Source organism: Onychostruthus taczanowskii, unplaced genomic scaffold, assembly GCF_017590055.1.
Source record: "Onychostruthus taczanowskii isolate IOZ18803 unplaced genomic scaffold, ASM1759005v1 scaffold41, whole genome shotgun sequence".
Lineage (NCBI taxonomy): Eukaryota > Metazoa > Chordata > Aves > Passeriformes > Passeridae > Onychostruthus > Onychostruthus taczanowskii.
This window is the reverse complement of record NW_024501571.1, coordinates 6,087,188-6,104,394: the sequence shown is the minus strand read 5'-3', so window position 1 is coordinate 6,104,394 and position 17,207 is coordinate 6,087,188. Positions and strand designations below refer to the sequence as shown.

The following is a 17,207-nucleotide window of genomic DNA, read 5'->3' as shown; positions in this document are numbered from 1 at the left end:
CCTACTTGCCCTGAGCGGATTGTTTCTTTCCAGGGGGTGTGTGTATGTGACAGAGGCTGGAAAGGAGAGGGATAAGTGTGTGTGGGCACTGGCAGCAGGCCACACTCTTCAGGCCATGCTCTGTATCATCCCTCCCTTCTCCCAGTGCCTTGCAGAATGTATAGGCTCAGCTATACAAAATAATACATTTATTTAAAAAATTGTGTTAAATGAGCTCATCTCAGTCACTCAGCAGTTATGAAATCCTGCCAAGTGCTACACGTCTTGTAAATTTAGAGGGTTTTTTTTTTCTTTTTTTTTTTTTTTTTAATTTGCAAAGGATGAAATACTACACAAGTTACTGAGGCAGAGAGAAGGCATCTTCCTTCACCCATAACATACTGAGGCACGAAGAACGATGCTGAAAGCCAAGGTTTCTGGTTTGACCCTCCTCATCAGAGCTCCTGAACGTGAAGATTCCTGACTCACAGAAGCTGTCTGCTCGTGGCAGGCAAAATTATCATTTCTTGCACTCACAGCTGAGGGTTTTCATGGGGTTGGTGACCAGCTCTAGCACAGCACAGCTCCTTCTCCTTTTCCTTCTCCTTTTCCTTCTTCATCACCAGCTTGGAACCAGGAATGGGTGAGACTTCTGCTGCTTCCCTCCTAACGAGGTACGAATTCCAGATCAAATGTTAAGAGCTGCTTGTTTCTACGTGAAGAAATCAGATTCAACCCCTGGATCTGTTCCAAGCAGGGATATCATTACGTTTGACTCTTGTGTTTGAAGCTGTTAAAGCCTGCTGATCTGACACAGCTAGGGATGGAACTAAAATATATCAGCGTTTCGGAGATGGGAACTGATGGGTAATTTAGTCTGACATTTTGGGTGTTGTAGGTCATTACATGTAACTGTTACTCCCTGTTTTGAGCTCAGTAGCTTATGTTTGACTGAAAAAATGAAAAATTAACAGGCATCTGCTGAAAATCCTTTTCAGAAGGGCAGGCTGGCTTATTTGGGAGTTACTTAGACATGAGGATTTCAATATCTCTCATAGTAATTTGTTCTATGGGACAAACAGTCTGTGCTTGCTTGGTTTTGTTTTTTGTTTTTTTTTTTTGTTTGTTTGTTTTTTTTTTGTTTTTGGGGTTTTTTTGGGTTTTTTGGTTTTGTTTTGTTTTTTTTGTTTGTTTTTTTTTGTTTTGTTTTTGGTTTTTTTTTTGGTTTTTTGTTTTGTTTTGTTTTGCCACATTTATAACTTGGATATGCCGGATTCTACATAGTTTCATGTAATTTTAAGCTGACATAAACCAGCAGAATTGCTGTAAGAAGCAGTCAGCATCCCCCAGTTCCTGCCTGGATACCCCTGCTCCTGGCGTGGTGCTCCTATAACCATGGGTGAACTGCAGAACCAGCCACAAAAGCAGCAAAATCAGACTTCTCCAGGGTCAGTACCAAGATCTAGATCATGGCACAGCTGCATGAAGGGGAAGGAACAGTCAGGGATGAGAAATTTGTACAGGTGGCTTCAGCAGCAGGTGGTTAAGCCATGGAGTTGCTGTCAGCTCTTGGTTCTTGGCCTCTTCCTGGTGGGAATGTTGTTTGTTCTTGGCCCTTTTCTGGTGGGGAATAGTGGTGGTTGTGTTGCTCTGCAGCCAGCAGCATCTATGGGTTTATTCTCCTGGTGTTACACACCAAAACTTCCAGCCAGGTGTTCGCCAGAATGCTGGAATGCAAAAAGATAATTATTTGATGTAGCAAAAGCTGTTCAAGTGTTATCTAGGTATTAATGTTTACTTTGTTGTTGAGTTTTTAGTGTCTGTGTTGTAGTAATTGGTAGCTATACACAAGGGAAAAGGGCTTTGGATTTGCTGGAGGGCTTATACAAGGCAAATTAGTCTGAGTGTTGGCAGGTAGAAAGTGGAAATTCTCAGCATGTGGTGGCTGTTTTTAGTAAAGATTTTTTTTCAAAAAATAAACTCTGCTTTAAAGACACAATTTGATATTTATCTTGAGACCAGATGTTGAACAGTATTTAGTGCTAAACCAGGTGACCTTCACACTGAAGAATTTTGTTCTCTCAACTGAATGAATATTTCTCTTAGGAGGAGAGCATTTGGTAAGAAATCTCTGTGCCAGCTCTCATGCTCTTCATACTTTATTGTGGTTTATAATAAGAGGAGAGCATCTTCAGCCTGTAAAAATCTGAGATGTGCGTCATACTAATGTGGTATTAGTTTGTTGTGCTTCCTTTGTAGTCTGAGGAGGGTGAGGTTTTCTGAGATAAGAGGAGGAAAGAGCTGAAACTGCAAAGAGAAGGATCTGAGGACAAGTCAACCCCAACAACAGAGGATTGTGCAGTTGGGGCAAGGGAATGTCTCTATCACCACAAAACACTGTGGAGTTATGGACTAGAAATTCAGAATATGCCCGTCTCCTGGAGCATCACATACTGATGTTGTTCTCTATAGATGGAAAAAGATTTTTTTTCCAGATACTGCTGCAAGTGTTGACTGATCGGTTTTTTTAGTACTGTCAAAATAATTTTTGTTGTTTTCATTTCAGTTTACCAGTAACTCTTACTGTAGTGAAAGTTGTTACGTAAGACTGGCCTGTATTTTCTTGCCAAAAGACTCCAGTATTTTTTTAAGCAACGGTGCTGATTGGTTGAAGCACAAAGTCACTGTTCACCGCCCTGATTCCATGTCTCTCCAGGTAGCACAGAGCAAAGCTTCCTTGTATTTAAGACTGAAAAGTATTCAGTTTTCTTTCGAGATGGATTTGGTTTTGCATAATTTGTGAATTACTTCAGCAAGAGTTCGCCTTCACAAGTTTCAGCTGTACAGGTCTCATTTTAACCATGGGAACTGCTGAATTCAGCTGTACAGGCTTGTTTTGCACAGGAATCTTCATCCCCCTTCCATTTTTGTTCAGGAGCTCCTGGCAGCCCAGGTCATCAGACCTGTTGCCACCACTTACGTGGAAACCCTTTCCCTTGGGATCTGATCATGTGTTCATTCAACTCAAAAACATCTTTTAAAGGGACCGTCTGAATTTGGGCTGCCTTCATTGAAGCTTCTCAAAGTTGCCTGGCCACGCAATCCCAGGGATGTTCTGCTGCTGTACCTTGGCAGTGTTGGCTTCATGGCTGGACTTGCAGGTCTTTTTCCAACCTAAATAATTCTGTGATTCCCTTCTTCAGGTGTTCTTGCTGTTACTGACTAAGCATACAAACTTTGATACCTTTCCTGCCTGTTTTACTTGCCTCTGTACTTCATTTTTGGTTGGCGTCTGATCCTGAGTAGTCCTGTCCCAGGCAGTGCCTTGTGTCCTGATTATTTTTTTACCTGTGTTTTGTAAAATCTTCTGGTTGAATCTGTGGAAAAGCTTGCTTGGCTGAAATTTTTCTGACAACCTGCATTATTTATAGGGGAAATTACCATATTTTTTATTTAAAAGTCTTACTTCAGGTTTTTATTGAAGACAGCAAAGATTCCTTTTATAGTTTTTTTGGTTTGGGTTTTTTTGTTCTGGTCTTTTTTTTGTGAAGGTTTGTGGTTTTTTTGGGTTTTTTGTTTCTTTTTTTTTTCAACATTTGTTCCAGTATTCATTGTGCAGATGTGTATTACCCTAGTAAAGCTGTAAACTAGCCAAGCTGTGCTGATCTTCCCTGGAGGTGGAATAGTTTAAAGAAGGCTTTGTGGTCTGCTTTACTTGTGTATACTTCAAAATAATTTAAGAGAAAGGTGCTTTTTTATTTACCAAGCATTTGCAAGTAAACCTTAATAACCCATCACAGCAAATAGTAAATAATTTTCTTTACAACACAGGGCCTCTTTTTTCTGAAGAGATGGGATTCTTGCCAGCCTTCAAAGTTTTCAGAAGATTGCTCCTGTTTTCTCCTTATTATGTGTCAAATTGTAAAACATAAAAAATTGTTGACAAGCTTTAAAATAAAAAAGATATCCAAGATTGACATCTTTTGCTAAAATACCATTTAACTTCTTTTCAGGTAGAAAATAATGGCTATTAGAAGAGAAGATCAGTAAATGATGCTGAAATAGAAGTTTTTGTGGGTGGTTTTTTTTTTTGTTTGTTTGTTTTTTGGTTTTTTTTTTTTTTTTTTTTTTTTTTTTTTTTTTTTTTTTTTTTTTGTTTTTTTTTTTTTTTGGGTTTTTTTTTTTTTTTTAAGAAAGAATCTTAAATGATTAATTGCTTCTGGAACCTTAGTGCAGTGGCTTTGGAGTTTTCCAAAGGGGGCAGTGGGACTCACTCTCAATGCAGTTCCAGTCTGCTGTTGTATCTATGGCTTACTACCAGTATATATATATTTTATATATATGTATATAGTATTCAAAACATTGAATAAAAAACAAAAACATTGAATAAAAATGAAGTTTTGTACTTGGTTCAAGCTGTCTGGGTGCCTTCTGGGGATGTAAAAGTACAGTTATCAAGGAAACATCAGTTTCCTAGTTGGCTAAAAAAGGTGATTGTGGTTGTGTATCACTTCTGTGCATCAATTCTGAAGAATTTTTTAAAAAAACAACAACTGGAGAAACCAAAAGCTTAAACTAATGGTCATCTGCCTATTCATTGGGCTGTGACTGAAACCAAGAACAGGGCAAAGAGCTTTGCACTAAGAAGTCATGGCTAAAATGTACCTGACATGAACCAAACAGGAAATTCTGCAGAGAAAAAGGGGAAATAAGAACTTGGATCTTGTTAATTAAAGTTTTGGCAAGCTGACCTTCTGGGCCTTTTTGAAAACTCCAGTGTGGGATGCATCACGACTGGTGTTTGAATTTCGTGTGTCTTTTCTGACCACAGTGGGGGGAAAATGTGTTTGCCATCAGGTGCAAGTCTCTGGTGGGAGGAGATGGGACATTCCATGAGAGTATCTGAGGGTATTTTTGGGAAGCAGCTTTTTGGAGGATGGGATAGATAGAGACTAGTCAGAAAGGAGCCTTTGACAAGAATGGAGACTGAGGAGGGCAAAACCAGCAGTCTCTGGGAATGTTCAAACAGGGAAGGAAAGACTTACTTCAGGGATGCAGAGGGATTTGTGAAATTAGGTTGTTAATGGATTGAGAACAAGTTTGAAAAAAAAAAAAAAGAAACCACAATGGACCAGGGGAGTTACTTAAAAGTCTTTTATTCATCTTGCTTTTAATTTTACTATTCACGAGTCCCATGTTTTATGTATTTTACTAATAACACTGAGCTCTGGAGTTTACAGTGCTTTTAGTGTTGAATGATGCTCATTCTGAAGGAGGGAGCAGAGCTCCTCCATCACTCTGTGACTCAGGGTCCCACAGCAGGGGTGGTAGAGGCAAAATGTGAACCTTGAGGCAGCCCTGCGCCAGGAGGCTGGAAATAAACAAAAAAAATGTGTCCTCTCAAGGCTGAGACAGAACGTTTTATTTGTATTTTGAAAAGTCAGTCATTCTTCCACACAGTTCTGGAAAAGAGTGGCAGAATGTGACATCCCTTTCTTCCAAGGGTTGGTCAGAAAGTCGCCTGGTGGAGCTCCATGTAGATCCAGGTGTGAGATGGATGAATGTTACAGAAAACAAAAGGAAATCCAGGTCTTTCACTAAGTTCATCCCATGACTCCCATGCATAACCTTTGTGTGAAAAGAGAGGAAGTCTTAAGAGCCCAAGAATCCAGACAGATCACCAGACAGGCAGAGATTAAATTGGGATTAAGAAGTTTGAGCAGGAGAAGCATGGCAGAGATAAACCAAAGCGCAGGTGGGGTCGCTCACAGAAACAGAATGTCTGAAGAGTATGTGTTAAAATGAGCATATTTAACATAAATACGTTGTATAGAAGTTTCCAAAATACATATTAAAAAGAGAAAAAAAGCTAGCAAGAACTCTCTTAGAGTCTTCAAAGTTATTTACTTAGTCTGAGATGATGAGGATAGGGAAGAGATGCACTGGTTTCATCACCTCCTGTAGGTGAAGACTTCAGAAATCAGCTTGTTGAGGCATTCCTGTAGAAAAGTACAAGATTTAAATCAAGTTGGAAGAAGACTTGCAGCACAGCTTTTGACTTAATCTCAGGGTGATACTGCTCTGAGAGCAAGGCAAATGAAAACGGCAGGCATTGGTGCCTGTTGAGAACTGGATGCCCTGGTTTTCAGAACATCTCAGTGGGTTGAAAGGACTAACACTGGGAAATTGGTCAGGCACCAGATTTGGTCTGAGACAAAGTTCACCTGTCCGCCCTGTGAGAAAAAACAAAATGGGATCATGAGTGCAGAGTGAGGATGTGCTTGAGAGTACTGTTGAGATGTCTGAGGCAGGGATGAAAAATCCACCTTTCCTCGGAGGAAAGAACCATCTGTGATAAAAGGGTCATTTTGAGGCTTTGGAGACTTGGTTTGCCAGAGACACCTGAGGGAACTGGGGCAGAGGAGAGGTTTTCTCCTGCATTAGCAGGACAAGCAGGAGGTTATAGCTGTAACTAGCAAGAGGAGAACAGAGAAAATGCTCTGGATTTTCCACAGTGTTTTAGAATGCTACTTCTGCAGGGAAAAATCCCCAAAAGATGCTTAACAAACCAAAGCTGATGGGCTGAAAAGGAGGCATATTTTCCCTTCCAAAGCATTAAGGTGGATGGATGGATGGATGGATGGCAAGTGTGCCCTGGGCTGGTGGGATGAGGGAATTGGGGAAACTCCTGTTCATCCTAAATTAAATCCAGACAGGATTAAACAGGTCTCACTTCTGGAACTGCTGAGAATGAGGGAAAGAAAATGCCTGGTTTTGTCATGTCATTTTTCAGAAAACTTTTTCATAAATGGGAAAACGAAGTGACTGGAAGAGGTGTGGAGCAGGATGCAAGAAGTGTAAAACTGTGGGACCCACCAGGATTTGCTTTGTCCTTGGTGGGATTCCGTGACAGAGAGAAAGAAAATGGTTTCAGATTGTATTTTTTAGTCAAGGAAGTGATTGAAAAAGAGATTGAAAGAGAGAAGGACCTGCCCTGGAAGGGTGAAGTGAGTACTGAGGAGATGGCTCAGAAACTGTTTAATTTCTCTTACTTCACTGTAGTTTTTTCTGTGCAATAAATGTGTATTTAAACTGTTTGGTTCTAGTAAAACTCAGCTGTGGAATTAACAAACATGCTCTTCTGTCTTTTGGGTGTCTCGTCGTGGAAGGGTGGAAGCAAATCGACCTCTTACTGTGCCAGGCAATTTTGATAGCACAAATCCAAGCACTTATATATGAGTGAGGTCTCGAGAAATCACTGACTTGGACATACTAATCATATCACTAAAGAGAGGGAGGCCTCTGAGTGCAGGAGGGACCATTTCCATCATGGATATTTTTAATGAAAATGATTTTTTTAAGTCTTACGTTAACCTATTTTTTGTTTAAAAAATGAAAATGAGGAAACGAAAAAGATTTTTGAAAAATTAAAATTTATAGTTTTGACTAGTGGCAGAAAACATAATAAGGTTTTGCTTTGGTTTGGTGGTTTTATTTATGTATTTATGTGCAAATTAACAGCTTTTGGAATTATGAGAAATAGGAAAAGAAAAAGGAAAATCTTTTGTACTTTTAGACCAGTGGCATGAATACAGAATTGGATGCTTTGCTAGGCTTCTAGCTGTGTTTTAAGTAAAGAGAATTTTCCTAGTTTTTCAGGCTGAGAGAAGTTGGGAGCAATTTGCTGTATGATACGGAATACAGTGAATCAGCATTTGCAATGGCAGCTATTTATAGTTACTCTATTTTTATTCAAAGCAAAACAATAGCACTGAATTTCAGGCAGTTGGACCAGACACTCAGGAAGGTCTCTCTGGAAGCTGAGGGGAAAATAATCTCATCTTGCTGGATCTTGAGGGCTGAGCTCGTGAGCTCCGCCGGCATCTCCATTTCAGTGCCGTCCTCCGAAGGTGAAATCCGGGGCTGTGCTGGGGAGCTGCAGGAGCAGATGCCTCTAAAATGTGGTTTTCACCCACTATTCAGGGGCTATCAGCATTCCTTGTATTTTCTCTTTGAAGGACTGAGCAATGTAATTAATGCCTGTTAATTTTAACCGTCTCTTCCAGGTTTTCTGTGTCTGCTCCACGTCCTCCTGCTGCTGCTGCAGCCAACGTGGATCCGAATGCCGTGGCTACAAAGGCTTGTCACTGTCTCATGCTGGGTCCCGCACATCCAAGAGCTACTTGGTAGTTTCCAAGGCAACCACCTGTGGAATAATTAAAAAGGATGAAGTGTTAGCGTGCCAGATATAAGGAATTCTTGCCTGGAGAGAGCGTTTCACTTTCTTCCGTCTTGAAGAGTCAAAACGTGCTTCTGCCAGCGAAGTTAAGGTAGTACAATTAAAAAGTAATGGTTTATTTTCTGGAAGTTTTGAGGTGGAGCAACAAGCCTGATATGGCTGGATGTTACACAGAAATGACCGTGGTTCCTTCTGGGTTAATATTTTGGGTAGATTTAAATGGAAAATGCACGAGAAAGGTGGTGATGGGAAGGCAGTAATCAGCATTTTGTATTAGCAAAACAGTTGCATGGACTGTTTTGCACTTCATGCCGTCTTCCCTCGGATGATTTTTAGCTGGGAAGGACTAAAATGGAGCATACATTAGTTGGAGCATAAATATAGGAAGTGCAGCCTTCATGCCAAGTACACTGAGATTTCTTTGGCATTCAGTGCAGTGATAGATATAAAAGGAATCTAGGAGTGGGCTCACTGCAAAATGACAGTCGGAATCAAGGCTTGATCTTTATCCCAGAGCTTAAAGGGTGGGCAGTGACTAAGTCCATGCTGAACCAAACTGATAATCAGGTTTAGCTGCTTCAGTGAGGCAGCAGCTAAAACCATTTTGAAGTCACATATTCCCAAATTCAGAGCTGAAATTGCACAGTGGGAAAAAACCCCAAATATTAAGCAAAAGAAGCCTGTCAGAATAACAAAAATGGAAAATTCGGTTCTGAAAGTTTGAAATGTTACTTCAGAAGTTGATGTCAAAGGTGTTAGACTTCAGATAACTGGAAAAGTTCTTCTCCAAGTATTATATGTTGCTGGATGTATTTGCTCATTATATCTTCCTTCTCTGCCAGTCATTCAAATATAGTTGAATAGAAAAATATTATTCATTTCTGACAATGGAGTTAAATGGAGAAAAACCACATTCCCATTCTTCCCATAGTCCAAATAACTGCTCAGTTAAGTCTGGTTACCTTGCCTGATGCTCTTGTACAGTTAATTTTAGGCGTGATGCTTTTGTGTAATTTATTTTAAGAAAAAAAAAAAAGAGTCCTAAATTTTGAAGTAGAAATATTTGGGATGCCATCTGGGCTTTACATAATAAATTTTTCCTGCCAAAATGTTTGTGGGATTCTGTTGGGATGTGGATGGGATTTCACATTCCATCCCTTTCCACAGCACAAGAAGATCATTGTTTTTTAGATATGGTGGATCCAAGAAGAAATAAGAATTGTGTGGTGGCAGCTCTGTGATCCGAGGGAATACAAATAGAATATATCCAGTAACGACTCTCACCTTTTACAGATGTTACCTAATTTCAACAGCAAATATTTGCAGGTACCAGCTGAGTACAGCTGCAGTTTCCAACCCTAATACTTGATTTCCTGTCCATTGGTTGGTTGTCACCACATCCTAAATGCCAAAATGGTTTTCTTTCTGCAGTAATTCCTCAGCCTGTTAATTCCTTTCAGTATGGAGCTGAGGAAAGTGGTTTTTTCAGGCAAATGCTGTTTTCACATGTGGAAGGAGTGTGCTGGCAAAGTGTCTGCACCAAGCACAGTGAGGAGGATACAGAACTGAGACACTCTAGGGTAGAATGAAGGTGTGTGTGGATTCAGATCCTTGATCTTTCCAGTCAGCATCAGTAACTCTCAGAGGTGGGACTGGCACTTGGGAAAGAGCACACGAGTGTGTTTGTGTGAGCCTGATGTAGTAATGCAGGAGTGTACACAGAGGAGTTCCAGCTTGCTTGCTTCTACAAAACATCCCAAACACATACAAATACCTCCATTTTTCTCTTTTACCTCAAATGCTGTGGATGAGGCTTTTCTCAGGAAGCTTAAATGTCCAGGTGCTGCTGAAGCCACAGGGAACAGCAGGTGGGATGAACAGCTTCCTGACAGTCCTACTCCAGACCCCCTTGAAGGGGATGACTTATCTCTAAAAACGTGCCTGTAGAAATTAATCCATCTTTTCCATGGATAGTTCTGCCTGGATTTAGATGATTTAGCCCAGGTGGCAAACCTTCCAGGAACTTCAAGTGTGCAATTACATATATTTGTATACAAAATTAATTGATTTATGCTTGTTTCTGCATGTTCCATTCCTATTCCAGACTTTCCAGAGCTGAGTGGAGTTGCAGTTGATCACTGGTACAACCTCCTTACTCATCCTTCTCTTCCCAACTCGGACATTTGACCCTGTCAGTTTTCCCAGCCTTTATCTGCAAGTCTGTGCTTCAGTGTCAAGGGTGGTGAAGAGCCCCACAGAGTTTGTTAACATAGTTTGTAAGAGAAATGAAAACAGCCAAGCTAAATTTAGGCAGCTGTGCTGTGTGAAAGAAAATACAGTAACAGGCAAAATTGATTGCTGATGTTTTTTATGTAGGTTACATTCTAACAGTCTTTATCCTTGGGAAGTTTTACAAGACTGAAGGGAGGGAGTAGGTGGTTTGAGGCAGTGATTTGTTCAATAATTTTAATCTCTTAAAGTGATTCAGTACCTGTTGACACAGAAGTTGTTTCTGTAGCCTTGGCTATTAAGAACTAGTGCTGCATGCACTCAGAAAAGTGAAGTTTTCTTTTGAATTCCCTTTCTGTGGCAGATTTGTTTTGCTCCATATTGGAGTAACTTGGTGTCTTTTTGAGAGGAAAAAAATGGGAAATAGTGTTATGGTAACTCTTTCAAAGATTATTTTGATACAGTGGTTAATATTTTCCTATTTTTGTACCATCAGGTCACCTGTATCAAGAGTCAGTTACAGTGTGGTAGTCTAAAAGTGTCATTAAAATACCCATTAATTTTGTTAAATGAATTAGGGCTGTTTCCTGGAATAGGTAGGACTTCTCATCTTGTTGCTTGGAAATCCAGGTGATTTTTGAAAGGGAGTTTTTCCTTCTAGCAAGAGTGGAAATGTAGGGGAAATTCAGGGAAAGGGCAATAAGCTCAAGTCACCTTTGTGGAAAAGGGAACTCAAATAATGAATGGACCCTTTTTCTTAGGCTCGAGGGGAAGGAACTGTTTTGCTGCACTTTGGTGGGTGGATGTTTTATGGGGGGCAAAACTGCATTGCAACTTCAATGCAAACAGAATTATCTACAGGGTGACAGACTTTATGCTTAGGCACCTGATCCCTTTCACCCCTCCAGCTGCTCCTGCTGGGCATTTTGGATATGCTTTTCCAGCATAGTTCTGATGATTTTGCCTGATACACAACACATAAAGTCTAGAATAGAATAAAAAAACCAACTGTGACAACTTGCAGAGAGGTACTGAAGGTAGGAGGAGAAGAGCAGCTCTTGTCATTTACTGACCTAGAGCAGTGCTTTGTCTCCAGCAGTGGCCATAGGTGGATTATTGAGGAGCACAGCAGCAGAAAGGGAACAGGATCCTCCTTCTGCACACCCTTCACTGTCCTGACATCTGTAGGACATGGATTGACTGAGCTGGATGTTCTTTGGGGTTTTTTTTGCAGTGTTTACTGGACTTGGCTTTTGGAATTCATTACTGAAAATTAGTGGGAAGTGTAAAGCTCTGTGGTTCTCCAGCTCAACTAACACATCAACCTTTTCAGTGAAGAATCATCTTCTTTTGTTAACTTCTGAGCCTGAACTCCATTTAAGATCCACTTCTTGCACTGGAAAAGGCTTAAGTAATTTGTACATAACTATTTCCATTACAGCCATGATTTTCTAGAGCTCTGCCTGCTGCAAGTGTTGAGTCATTTCAAAGCCTGCTGACCTATATACATGAAATAGGGCCACTTGCCCCATCTCCACTCATCCTACTTCACACTTAATTTCATTGACAGTCCTCATTAATTTCACTCCTGAATTTCATTTTGATGTCCAGTGAGTTACCTGCACTCATTTCTTTTTGGTATTTCCTACTTATTTACTGCCTTTGCTACTGTGAATAACTTTACTACCATCAGCAGATGTCGTCATCTCGCTGTTGAGCCCTTTTCATGTCATTTATGAATTCATTGAGCAGTGCTGGGAACAGATCCCAGCCCAGATCCCTGTGGAAAGAAGAGCTGAAATGGCACCAAGTCCTGCCAAAAGCAGAGTGGGTTTGCCCACTTCTGCACGTGGCACAGCTGAATTTGTGGTGAAATCCCTGTGCTGTTTGGGTACACTTGTAAATGTGGAGTCACTGTAAAACACTTTGTAGGAATGGATAATAATATGTTAGATAAAATGCCATTCTTCATCACAGGATCATTAAGGTTGGAAAGGACCTCTAAGATCACCAAGTTCTGCCCTGAAGCACCACCATATTCATCATTAAACCATATCCTCAAGTGCCATATCCATGCAGTTTTTGACTCCACCACTTTCCTGGGCAGAGTGTTCCAGTGCTGCCTATTTGTAATTTCACCTTTGACATACAGGGTGGGCAAGGGATTCACCTTTTTGGATGACTGAGGATGATATTTAGTGTTTAAAAGGTCCATGCCTGCTTTGTTCACAGCATTTTTCATCTTCTGAGTTTTTAGTCTCAAAACCAACTTGGTTGGAACCTGCTGGTTTGTCACTCTCTGCATTGACAGTAGATATTAAATAAGGGAAATTAGGTAACAGAATCAATCTCCACATTCATAAATACGTGCTTGGTTTAGAAGATTAGGTGTAGGAAATTGCCTGAGCAGTAGAACTGCTACTTGCACTTTTTCTCCAACATTAATGTAGAGAACATCTAATGTTTGTAAAACTGGGCCAGACTTAAAGGGTCTGTAGCATGAAATAACTTTTCCAGTGGTGTCTTGCAGCTGCAGCTTTGGGAAGCAGAGTTGAGGACACTGAAGTGCTGCACGAGTGCAGTGTTCCAGTGTCCCACTGCTGCTTCCTCTCACTGCCTCTGTTAATTTCTAATTACTCCTGAAATTCTGTTTGCTTTTTCACTGCTCCTGTTGTCAACCACTGTGAAAACTGTATTTTCACAAAGCTATCTGCAGTGACTTCAAGGTCTCTCTTAATCAGGAAAAAAGCTAATTTAGAACCCCTCATTTTCAGTGTGTAGTTGGCTGCTTTTTTCTATTTACAGGGCCTTAGAATTAATCTATTTGAATTTCATCTTCTGTTTTCTCCCCCAGTCACGCTGTATAATAACTAGCTGGAAGAAAAGACTGAGGATAACTGCTTGGATGCATTTACTGGTTTATCTGTAATAGACCTGTGACCTCACAGTGTGTCCTTTTCAGTATAATTTATTGTTCAGTTAAATGAGAGAGGTCTAACTCCAGACCTGCACAGGAGTCTGGTTTTATATGTGTGTGTGTAAGGGTTTATTTTCTCTGCATGTAAATTAACTGTTGGTTAATAAGACCCTTCCTCCTTTCTGCTCTATAACTGAGTTTTCTTCAAGAAGAAATTTTTAGGGACTCCCAATATCCAGGGAGCCCTTTCAGAGCTGTCCTGTCTGTGACCTGCAGATTGCAGTCCATCAGTTGGTATTGTTAATAACTTGGTTTCCTTAGAAATCTGGCTGTGTCCACGTGCTCCTGGCTGTGTAATTCCTGGTAGGCTTTGGCAGTGAGCAATGCTCAGCTTCCCGGAGAGGATCCTCTTTCCTGCTCCTCTCTGCAGGCCGGCGCCAGAGCTGGAACTTCCCTAAACTATTACGTCCTGAACTCTGAGTTCATTTGGGTTTTCATGTGGCAAAGAAGTATTTCTGAGGTTTTTTCCCCCTCCCCACAGCTTTGTCCTGTCGAGCCTTTTATCTTTTGTCACCTACTGGCCCAGCAGTCTTTCTCATAAGCTTCACCCTTCTGGTGCATTTGATAAAATTTCCTCTTAACACATCAGTTCTCAGTATTTTTTTTCAGTTTAAAATGTTGCATTTAGTTTGTTAAAGTCTTTTTTTTTCCCCCTGGAATCACAGTATGACTTCTCTTTTTGAAGGACACGATTTTGAACGTTTTCTTAATATTGTTCTTTATTTTGTTTTAAGTTGCACTTACTCTATTCTTCCGTATGTAATATGGGGTCTTTAGCAAGCTGTCATCCCCTTAATACCTTCCCCATTTTTTGCTTATTCATTTTAGTTTTCTTTATAGCAGTTTCCTTGTTTTTTCATCACAGAATGCCTGAGCTTATTGAGGACCTGACTAAGGTCACCTGGTCCAACCCTCATGCTCAAGCGGGGATTTTTTTTTAGTTGCACAGCTAAAAATAGAGAAAACTACTGTTTCAAGTACTGAACTTAAGTGCTTTGTAATCAGTAATGCAGCCACTCTTCAGCAGTGAAGATCCTGTATGCAGGTCAGGGCTGGGTCAAGTTCTGCCTCTGGTGTGGGTTTTTGGAGTTGTTTGAAGGAGTGCTAATTAATAGTGCCTAAAAATGCAGTGTTTACATTACAGTGACTGTTCTCCACCTCCAAAATCCTGCAGTTTGGCCACTTTAGCTTCAAGAGGTGATGTTTGATGCTGATAACTGTCAGGTACCTTCGTGGGGCTGGGAAGTTTCAGAACCACAGAATGGTTTGAGTTGGAGGGGACATTTAAGACAGTCCAGTGCCACCCCTGACACTGGCAGGGACACTTTCCACTATCCCAGGTTGCTCCAGTCCCTGTTCAGCCTGGCTTTGGACACTTCCAGGCATGGAGCATTGTCTGGAACTAGGAAGTCTCTCTGTGCTGCTGAACTTGGCTTTGTGTCTTTTCTTTCTTACTGTGCTTTTGTTGGATGGGAGAGGTTTTGAACTTCGTGGGCTTTCATGCACTTTGAGCTGCTCTTGTCAGACAAAACAACACAAGAAAGTTTTTACCAGAAAATTTCTCCTTCTTGTGGCTCTCATCCTGCTGGAATAATTGGAGGATGCTGCCCCAGCCAGTGAAGTGGAACGAGCAGTTTAGTTCATCCTTCTGTCACCATCTCTTTGTGGTTAGATGAGCTGCTGTCTGCATTCCCTGAGCTGTAGTGAGGGATTTAGACACCCAAAATCCTCAGAGACCCAGTGCAGGTATTTGAAATGGAGTGAAATAAATTCCACCCTGGTATTTCAGTGTTCTGAACTGGCCAATGTTTTCACTTTTATAGTGTTTTTTCAGTCATGATGATTAAGAAAGAGCAATTTGATACTTGACTAAAAGCAAGGAGAAGGCTTACAAATTCTCTTTGGGTGAAAGAAGTTACAGATCTGTGGGTGACCTGAAAATATAAAATATTCGTGGAATTTTAAATCACATATAAAGATGTTATAAAATAATACTGATTGCAAGGAGCAGCTTGGTTTGACTTGGGTGCTTGATAGTTGCACCTGTTTTTCCTCATTCTTATATAAGTAATTGCAAAGTCATCAACTTGGAGGTGTACTCAGAGACTGTATTTCTAGCAGTATATATTCAATTTCAGAGAGTATTTACAAAAGCATGGAGTGACAGAAAAAGGAGGAATGGCTTCAAACTGAAAGATAGCAGTTCTAAATGAGATACTGGGAATAAATTCTTTACTGTGGGGGTGGCACTGGTTACACAGAGAAGCTGTGGCTGCCCTGTCCCTGGAAGTGTCCAGCCTTGGGATTGTGGAAGGTGTCTCTTCCCATGGCAGGAGGTGGGACTGGATGGGCTTTAAGGTGTCTTCTTACTGAAACCATTCTGCAATTCTGTGAAATGAGGAAAAACCCCAGCATACTCAACAGAAGAAACTGGGTGAGATTAATCTGCCTTTAAAGGTCAGGCTGAATTTTTGTGTTACCACTTTCTGTTCGTTCCATATGGTCAGTGGCAGCATTAGTTGAGCTGTTTCTGAGTTTTTAAGATGAGTTTGTGTCTGGACTTATTCACACACTACCAAGAAAAGGAAAACCCAAAAACCCAAACCCAACCCTGAAGCAGGTCTTTTAACTTATTAGTTGTTAGTGGTTGTTCATCCAAATAAAGGACTGATCTGACTCGCTGGAAATTTTGTGGTGCTTTACCCTCATTATTGCAAGATTGCAGGGCTCGGGTTTGTGTGGGTGAGTGGGCAGCCCTGCCTCAGTGTGCAAGTACAGACTCCTCAGCAACCTCTGGGCTGAGGTTGATGAACTTTTTCTGTTCTCTTTTGTTCTGTCTGTAGCTTCCTCAGTTTTGGGCTCTACAAGAATGCAGACTGGTCTAAAAACTATGTAGATTACATAATGTAGGGCTGGAGTTTCTTCCAGCTGAGTGTTAGCTGATCTTGGTTTCTAGCAGGTTTGAAAAGCTCTTCTGCCCACCAAACCTTTGAGCAGGTGTTTGCTTCAGCAGTGGCATTTGCTGATCTCCTGGTTACGTTAATTTGGGGAAAGACAGGATTTTCTGCCGGTCTGAAGGATGCTGAGAGCTTGGTGTTTATTTGTTCCCATCAAATAAATGTGGATTGAATGCAAATGTTCAGGGATGGTGTCAGGACAGAGAGGGGTGTTTTCAGTTAATGTCTGCCAAGAATTAAGGAGAATTAACACAAAATTCTTGTGGCTTGGGACAATACTCACTGGAGGAGTTGTCTGCTCCACAGATGGGGCTGTGCAGGGTACTTGGGATAACTGGTTTGAAGCAAGGTTTGTGTAGAGTTTGTGGGGGGATGTTTCACTTGCTTTAGATACAGCAATTTGTAGTTCGTTGTTGGGTACTTCTCAAGGGAAGGACCTCACAGTCCTTAGGCAGAAATCTTATTGAAATCAGTGATAAGATTTTGTTGGTATCCAGGCCTGAAAAAGCCTCTGCAGTCAGTGAATAATGAGCTTGGTGTTTACTCTGAGAGTTTGTTTCCTTCAAGTTGCCTATTTTCACCTTTTGTAAGGTCCTAAGGTTATTTCAGGAATGATGTTTCTGGTGTTGTCTATTTTAGGCACTTGACGTGGGATTTCAGACTCTGCTGAGGTGTTGGCAGTGGTACAGCATGTGGCTGGTTTGTGGTAACTCCTGCTCAGATTTGTGATGCAAATACAATCTCTTCTGCAGGTTTTCAGAGCTCTGTTTCCCCTGCAGCTGAGGGTTTCACCTGATCAGCATTGTGAAAAGTGACATCCCTGTTA

The 17,207-nt window shown here is 40.9% G+C and overlaps 1 protein-coding gene across 1 annotated transcript in view; it reads left to right on the top strand.

The window, feature by feature from the left end:
* Positions 1-17,207, top strand: part of LOC121340554 (endonuclease domain-containing 1 protein-like) — a 148,873-nt gene that overhangs the window by 25,277 nt on the left and 106,389 nt on the right. Inside the window, exons 3-4 of the mRNA XM_041413375.1 lie at positions 320-653; positions 8,046-8,309. The gene's annotated coding sequence lies outside the window, so the exon portion shown is untranslated. The remainder of the gene's footprint in view (positions 1-319; positions 654-8,045; positions 8,310-17,207) is intronic.